This window comes from Pteropus alecto, unplaced genomic scaffold (assembly GCF_000325575.1).
Source record: "Pteropus alecto unplaced genomic scaffold, ASM32557v1 scaffold177, whole genome shotgun sequence".
Taxonomy (NCBI): domain Eukaryota; kingdom Metazoa; phylum Chordata; class Mammalia; order Chiroptera; family Pteropodidae; genus Pteropus; species Pteropus alecto.
The window spans coordinates 7,011,626-7,020,798 of record NW_006442207.1 but is presented as its reverse complement, the minus strand read 5'-3'; positions in this window follow the sequence as shown (position 1 = coordinate 7,020,798).

Below are 9,173 nucleotides of genomic sequence, written 5' to 3'. Positions count from 1 at the left end.
TCCCTTTTATGAGTCAGATTCGGACCTATAAGACCAGACAGTAAGTCCCTGAGGTCAGGAATGAAGCCTTGAGCTTCTCCTCCTCCTTCCACACTCAGCCCAGGGCTGAGCTAGGTATGGTGCTAGGATCTGAGTCCCCATTTCATTGGGCAAAATGTCTTACTCGTGTCACCTGGGGGCCAGGCTGGGGGCGACAGCTGCAGGGACCTCAGGAGCAGGCTCCTTGGTCAGGGGGAGGGAAGAAAATAGAAATAATCAAGTATAACCATCAAGGACAGGGACTTTGACGAAAGTTCATAACAGAGGAGAAGGTGGGGAGGAAGGAGGTGGCCAGTTCAACCTGGTGTGTTTGCTTAGGGGGCGATGCTTGCTAAATGTCTTGCTGTGTGACCCTGAACGAGTCACTTAACCTCTCTGAACCTGGGTGCCCCTTTGTACTAGGCTCTCCTCACAGGGATGTAATGAGGTTAAATAAGTTATTCAGGTGAACGTGCCTAGCCAGAGGCATGTGGCAGGTATTCAATAAATGTTTGCTCATCGTGAAAGCTCCGTACAGACTTGTGGATTAATAAATTGTCTAGAGCTGTGCTGGCAGGGTGCTGGCAGCCATGGGACTCAGACATCCCAGAGGGCCTGCTCTTCTCACTTGGGGACTAGATTGCTGGGTGCCCTTTCTTTCACTGAGGGGCAAGTTTCTTCCTAGGTCTGCCTGCCTGGGTCTCGAGTCCAGAGTCAGGAGGACCATGCAGAAGAGCTGGAATGTACCGGGTATGACATATGCTTACAAGGAGTTTACTTGTGAATCATCTTTCCCTCTAGTACAGTGAAGCAGAGGGATGGAATGTCGAAAATGCCTCCTTTTACATCCTTTCTCTGGACATGCTGCAAACTCACTCCCCTTCAGGCTGCAAATCATCCCGCCCTAGCAGGGAGAACTGCGCACAAAGCCGAGGAACGGAGGCTTCCGGGGGTGATGTCACCCACAGTTCAAGGAACACCAAGGGCACCAGACTGGGCTCTCTAGTTATTCGTCCCCCTCCCCCTACCTGGGCAGTCTAGGAGGGCTCAGAGCAGGCCCGTCCCTGCAACAGATGTGGCTCAAGGTTATGGCCAAATTCTGGCCTGTCAGGTGTCTTTTGGTGTTTGGGGGTGGAGCAGGGATTGCTGGCTTCAGGTTTTGATTTAAAGCCAAGCAAATCCTTAGACACCATCTAATTCAACTCCCTTCCCTTTTTGTGGAGTGGGAAACTGAGGCTCAGAAAGGTCAACAGATTTGCCCAAACTCACACAGCTATGGCATGAGTTATACAGCTGGGACTTGAACCTGAGTCTTCTGACTCCTGGTACACTGCTCTTTCTAAATCTCACGGATGTGATGTCTTATCATCTTCAGCTCTATCTGGCATTTCCTCTCAATCCAACCCTACCCCCTATATGCACCAATCGCTATAATGTCGACCACAGAGCTACTACCTATTGGCTAAGTCCTGGAGCAAGCACCAGACTAAATGTTTGGGATGCATTCTCTAATTTAAGCCTTTCAACACCCGTAGGAGTTAAGTACTATATATACCTCCTTGCTACTCAGAGCGTGGTCTGTGGACCAGCAGCATCAGTGCTACCTGAAAGCTGGGTGGAAACGCAGCATCTCAGGCCCCAGAATAAGAATATGCATTTCGATAGGCTCCTGAGACTTTATGTGCCATCAGGCTGGAGTGCTGCCATAACACATTCCATCTTGAAGATGAGGAAACAGATGCACAGAGAGGGGAAGTGACTCCCACAATGTCCCACAGCAAGTCAGGTGGCAGAGCTTTGGTGGACTCTTGGGCAGAGCCCTTGCTCCGAACTCTTGAGATTTAGGAATGTTTTTCCACTAGTTTTAGACCAGAAGAGAAAGGGCTCCTCCAGTCACCTCCCCTCAATCCACCAGGAACAAGGAAGTTATCGATGAAAAAGAATACCTCAAGCGCTTACCAAGGTACTTTCCCGAGTCTTATTTTGTTCCTACTTTACATCTTATTAATTATCCCAATTTTCCTCAAGTAGACACAGTAGCTCAGGAAAGTTTAAGCCATCTGTCCAAGGCTCCATGCTGTCCATCTCCAAAGCCAGGGCCTGATGCTGGTCTCCTTCACTCCAGAACCCAATTACTGTTTCCCCGAGTATGGTGCCATCCTGGTGGCAGTAGAGGCTACTGTAGGTGGTACACAGATGAAAGTCTCCTGTTAAATTGTCGTATATTTTGTTTTATTTTTATATATTTATTGCATTGAGGTATAATGTACATACAACATATTCACTTCAGGTGTACAATATAATGATTCGATATTCATATACACTGAGAATGATCACATTGTCTAGTTACCATCCTTCACCAAAGTTACAATTATTTTTTCTTGTGATGAGAACTTTTTAGAATTTTTTTTGAATTGTCATGTATTTTAATTTTTACTACAAAAATAGAATTATATTATCCAACCCCAGATACTATTGTCTAAGACAGAATATGGGTTTGGCTTTGTTTTTTTTTAAATGAGTCTCTATAAAGTCAATTTCAGGATGGATAGAGGAGGTAGTACTCCGATTTTGCAAAATCCATGAAGGTGGTAAGATTGAAGTCTTGGGGGAGGGAGAGAAGGAGAGAGAGAGAGGCAGGCAACCAGCAGCCTGGGAGAGCTCTACCCAGAGGCTGTTGACATTTCATGCATAGATGGTTTTCTCCCCATGCATCTCCCATCCTCCTTGCCTCCAGGGTCTTAGTAGAAGCAAGTACAACGCTCACTCAAGAGCATACACTGCCCATTAAAAAAAAAAAAAAAAAAAAACAAGTTGCGCAGGCCACATTTTTCTGGGCAGAATCTCTAGGGCTGAGGATGGAGAGATGACAGACTCGCTCCTTCTGAATTCCTCCCACCCCCCAGCCCACTTCTTGTAGCTGTCGAGGATGCCCTGCACCATCCAGACCAGACTTGAAATGCGGCATGAGGAGGGGAGGAACTGGAGATAAAATCCCCCTCCCATTCTTCAGGGATAGCCTGTGAATATCGAATCAAGTCGTACACCCTCAGTGGAGGGGGAAGAATGGCATCTGCTTGCTTTCCAGTGTTTGTTCTCCTCTATCTCTTCCTTTCTCTAACCTGTCCAGGGCCCTTAGCAGCCACTCTTCTTTGTAGGATCTTTGAAGTTCGAGTAAATGGGCATTCTTTGCTGCACCCCTGTTTCATTCAGGGATCACAAGTAAATAAACTAAGTCTTCTAGAAGTCTGAGAAACAGTGATGGTAAAAAACGAGGACTGTTATCTTAGAAAAGAGAAGGTGGGGAGAAGGGATATGACCATCTTCAAATATTTCAAAGAGGATCTAGACTTATAATGTATTTCTGCAGACCCAGAAGCAAAGGGTAAGAGACACAGGGAAGTCAGCTTCAGCTAAGAAACCTTGGTCAACTGTAAGATGGGGGCACGGTACTTACATCACAGGGTGGTTGTGAGGATTGATGAAAGGTATTGGATATACTTGGCATCTCACAAAAACCCCAGGATATGCTTGTTGCCTCTTTTGGCCTCGTTCAAAAATGTCTCATGAGGCAGTAAGCTCCCTCTCTGGAAAATTTCAAGATAGAATTATAATTCCTTACTGCCAAGATTCTGTGCTTTGGAGCTGCTGTGACTTTTCATAAAGAAAAATATTGTCTCACATGGCACCCTCACCGTGTTCCAGGTATGCAGAGAAGGACTTTTTGTAGGTACTTCATTTAATCTTCTCATCAGCTCCATGAGGTAGGTACTATATTATTAACCCCCATCTCTCTTCTGTTTTTCTCAGACAAGAAAACTGTGGCTTACAGACGTGAAGTGACTTTTCCAAGGTCACACAATCAGTAATGGCAGACCAGGGACTTAACCTCAGGTGTCACCCTCCAAAGTCCTTGCTCTTAGAATTGGAAGGGTTATTTATCAAATCCAAATGCTTCTCCCAGACTTGCCTGGTCTAATACTCCAGGTTTTATTGATCTCCTCTAAAATGTCTTCAGTTCTCAATATCATAACCACCCAATTTATTGTGTGGATGGCTTCTTGTCTCTCCTACCTCACTATAAGTGGGTCTGAGGATTACTCTTTAAATATCCCCCTGTATTCAGCAGGCCTGCAGAAGAACAGATTCGCAGGATTCTAATAATTCTTCCTTTGACTGCCAGCTGAATTAGATAGCAACTAACTCCCTCTCTCCTGCCATGCCTACCCCCATCTCGTTTTCCTTTGCCATTAGAAAAGACTTTTCTTGGCAGGAACAAATACTACAGCCAGTTCAACTAGCTAACAGTTATTGAATTCTTAATATGTACCACTGTTCATCCTGACAGTAACTTATGAGCTAAGTCCTATTTTCACTTCCACTGTACAGAAGAGGAAACTGAATGGACCAGTGCATCAGGATCTGACTGAGTAAATGCGTAAATGCTTTGCTGATGTATAATATTATTAGCAACAAAACCATATAAATACCTTATGCTTGTATCATGCAATCAGTACAGCTTTATGTACATGATGTAATTGTCACTCACCATTAGTAGACAGGCACTAAAATCCCCATTAATTTACAGAAGAGGCTACCGTGGCTCTAAGAGGCTGTGTGATTCTCGACAGTCACACAGCAAGTGTTGTCTGTACTTCTGAGCGAACACTGTACTTGCTTCATTCTAAGATCCTGGGGGCAAAGAAGATGGGAGGGCCATGAGGAGAAAAACATCTATACGCACAAAAGGCAGGCAGTGAATATTAGGTAAATGAATAAAAGCTGGAAATAGCAGAGATTTGACAAGAATCCAGATCTTTGACTCCTAGTCCAGTGCTCCTTCCTTTATCCAAGATAGTGGGAAGCAAGTCTTGGGTCCAGACCTGGCAGCAGCCTTGATTTGGGATCTTAAGCCAGAGCAAGTGGCACTTTTTTTCTTTTTTAAGCATTAGTTTTTACTTCTCTGCATTTCTCACATTTTCGACAACAAAAAAAACACATGCTACTTTCATAACAGAAACAAACAAACCAATAAAGATAGGTGGCAAAATGCATCCTTTTGAGAGGGCTGAGGCGGGTAGAGGGTCTTGGGTAGCCTCAGGATTGCTCTGGACACCCGCCCTGGTGTTTTGGGGCACCCTCTGATTCATCCCCACAGGGTACCTGGCCCCACCTTATGGCATTTGGGGGAAGCAAGGCTGGGGAAGAATGCTAGATGCTCCCCACTGAGGCTGCGATGAGCAGGGACAGACACTGGAGTTCTCAGATCTATGAAACTCTCTGGCATTGGAAGCTGAATGCTGAGTGTAGTTTCCCAAGGAGTGATCCCACAACTTTTTAAAAAGGTGCACCCACGACCCTCCAAAGGGTAAGAACTCCAAATCACAATAATGAACCAGGGCCTGAGGGTTAGGATGACTAGTCAAATGAGGTCCGAGAAGTCTCAAATTCTTCTGGTCCCCCTCTGAGAATAACTGGCAGGGGGAAAGAATGACAGAGAACAAGGCCCTCCCTTAGGGACTCACGATGTTAACTTAAATTCTGCCTTTTACCCTGACCTCACCATTACCCTCATTTCAAAGCAGTAGTGGAGACAGGCAAGATTATTTACACAATTCTAGTCTCAGACACGCTGCTCTTTCTCCTAAGCCTGTGGCCAATGAACTCTAGTTCCCGATTCTGGGGACTGTGTGTCCACAGTGTCCTATGGCCTCTTTACCCAGGGTCTAAGGCCCTGATTTGTGCCATGGCCAACTTTCTTCCCAGGCGCCAGCCGCTCTCAAGTCTCAGCAAGCACTAAATTCCATTCCACCAACATTGAGCTCTTACCATGTGCTAGGTGTTTTGACAGAATCACAGATGGTGGGATAAGTCCTAAGAGAGTGGCCTGGGAGCCTGTAGGCTAATAGCAGGACAGATAACACTCTTGCGTTTCGTTGGGGGAGGGGAACCCCCAGGAGGGTGACTGATTAACAGGCTGGGGATGAAGGGATGGCTTCTTGGAGGTACAACAGTACTTCTGGTGCTGGTGTGTGAAGGTGAAGAGAAATTCCTATACAAAGGAATGAAGGAGACACTGAAATCCCGTAGAAAGGGTGGAGGCAGCAAAACGCTGGGCAAGTTTAGGAAAGAAGCAGCTGTGACCAGAGGAGCCTGAGAATTGGGGGCAGGGAAGAGGAAGGAAGGAGAGAAATAAGGTTAGAGGTGGGTTATGGCTAATTGGCCAGAACGAGGACCTTGGTGTTCCACTAAGAAATTTGGATTTTATCAGACAGTGTGTAGGTTGTCATTGAAAGTTTTTGAGCAGAGCAAGTGGGCTCTATGCTCAGATCTATGCTCAGATGCTAATGTAGGGCCCAGTGTGAGGAATAATGGGGCCCTTTACGGCCACGGGCAGGACCAGCTATATAATTTGTGGGTATAGTACAAAAAGGAAATGCAGGGTCCCTTGTCCAAAAAGTATTAGGAATTTCAAAGAGTGTCAGCAGAGTGTTAAATCAAGCATGGGCCCTTCTAAGAATGGGGTCCTGTGCAGCTACATAGGTCAGACACCCACAGAGCAGGTGCTGACCACGAGACTGAAAAGGGTGGGTCAGAAGACAGATCTGGAAGGCAGAATTCTGGGACCTGGTGATCTATTGGACATAGGAAGTGAAGGAACAATCTGGCTGACAGATGACCTTCCTGCACTGGTCTGCAGGCCACCCACTATTTACTGGACATCCCCTTGGGTGGCCTATGATCAACTCTAACTTATTAATGTTTAAACTTCACCCCCTCCTCCTCCTGCTATTACTCACCCAGACCTGTTCCTGCAGGGTCCCTAAAAGTGTCACCATGTACCCTGTTACCCCAGTTAAAAATGCTGGGTCACCCTCTATTCCTCTCCATCCTATCCCTTCCAGCAATTTACTTCCTAAACGTTTCTCCCATATGTGTGGCCTCTGCATTTGCCGCTATCACTGCCAAGTTCCGGCAGGCCCTTATCAGCTCAGGCCTGGATTACCCACAAAAGCCTCCTATCTGTCTCCCTGACTCTGGTCTGGACACCACCCCCACTCTCAAATAAAATATCCATCCTCCATAGTGTTGCCTCAGGGAGGTCCACAAACGTTCATCTGACCAGGTCACTGAGTAAGATGCCTCACTGGGGGCTGGCTATTCCAGCCAAACGATGAAATTGAAATGCCTTAAATGGCACATAAGGCCCTCAGTCACCTGACCCTGCTTAATTTTCTAATAAATGCCAGAAGTGCCTTAGTCTCCTACACATCTCCAGCACATACCATGCAGGAGTGTTCCTTTTCTTTACCTCAAGCAGTTTCCTCTCTGCCTGGAATGCCCTCCGTCCTCCCGCTCCACGGCCTGGCTAACCTCAATTCATTCATTCTTCGGAGTTTGTCTCAGCTCCATTCTGGGAGGCTTTCTCCAGGCCCCACCCTATCTCCACCCAACCCTGCACACTGTGGATGGTCTTCCATACTAACTACGGGAACTTAAAGAAGCCTGTGGCTGGGCCAGCCCTCCTTTCTGGGCTGGGGGCAGCTGGAGCAGAGAGTGAATTCTGCTCACTTTGCTGTCCAGCACCCAACAAACACAAAGCCTGACCATGCAGGTGCTCCATACATGTGTGGTTCTGGGCTTAGATGTCTGGGGGCGGATGGTGCCAGTGACTTTGGAGGAAGAACAGATCGCAGGGAAGGCTGGCCCAGATAACCCCAAAGAAAAAGAAAATACCCACATCACATCTTCATTACGATCCCACTGGCAGGGTGAGGACAGAGCCCCTGCCTGAATGCAGCTGTGACCCAGAGGCAATGCCAACTATATGGTGTCCGGCTTGGCTGCATTTGTTTTCAGAATTTGATTTCTGCCTCCTTCTAAAAACCTCATTTCCCTATGTCAGTAGTAAACGAGCCCCTCTCTAGTGAAGGCAAGCTGTTTTCCACCAAGCATCCCCTCCCGCCTCAGGCTAACTATAAAATGGTCGGTAGTGAACATGAAGGTGGAGACATGTTTCCTTCGCACGTGTCCCTGCAGCTAGCAGATCCCTGGCACAAAGCTGACTCTCAAAAAATTCGAGGAATGGGTGAATCGTATCCAGTTCCCCAAGATTGAGGATGGGAAGCCTGAAGCTGCTAGGGACTGGTGGGGGAAGACAGCCTGGGATTATACTTGATCCACAGATAATCCCCCAAATCCAGAAGCCACCTGGACAGTTGGCTGGACTGAGTTCCGCCAACGGATGTATGTTGATGCTGTAGCTGATTTCACGACAGATTTTCCAGGGACAAAAAAAAAAAAAAAACAGCTCCTCAAAAAACAATTATTCTAATTATTATTGGCATGTGACAAAGAGAAGGACTGTTAATCCTTTGAGGGCAGAATCCAGTTGGAAAGATTAACTGCTGGCTCTTCTCTCTCCGTTTTTACTTTTAGGTACTTTTATTATGGAAAATTTAAAATACACAGAAAAGTGGAGAAAACAGTGTAATAAACACCCAGGTATACATTGCCAGGCTTCAACTATACCAACACAAGCCCAATCTCAACCGACTCATCTATAAACCATCCCTTGAAGTAAATCCCCGCTATCATCTCATTTCACGCGTAAAGACTGTTAAGGATCCGACTCCATTTCTGGTTCATCCGGGGGCACTGCCGAGCACCGTGTCTGGCACGGCCCGTAGCAGGTTCCGAACCTACGTCTATGAAACCCAAAGCCTGATTGTGCGGCGCCAGCCGGGCCTCCTCCGCTTCCTCCTCTTCCCGCACAGCGTGGGTCACTCGGCCTCGTGGCATTCCTAACACCCCACCGGCAGTCCCCGGTGATGCGCGAGTGAGTCTCTCTGCGCAATGCCACAGAGAGTGCAAGGGAGGCGCCTTCCATTTCCTCTTTCCCCCGTGACTAACCCTCCGCGCCCTCCCCGAGCGTCCCGCTCCCCGGGGGCGTGGCCACAGCCCGAAGGGGCGGGGAAATACCCATATTCGGCCTTATATGGGCAGCCACGTCACAGGCCGCACACTCCACATAAGACGCGGCGCTGCCGGCGGAATCCCCGGCTTCTGGGGCGGCGAGTGGCCGGGCCGGGCCGGGCGCGCGGGGCGGGAAAGAAGAGTTGAGCGGCCGCTCGGGCGCGGGCCGCCCTCCCGTG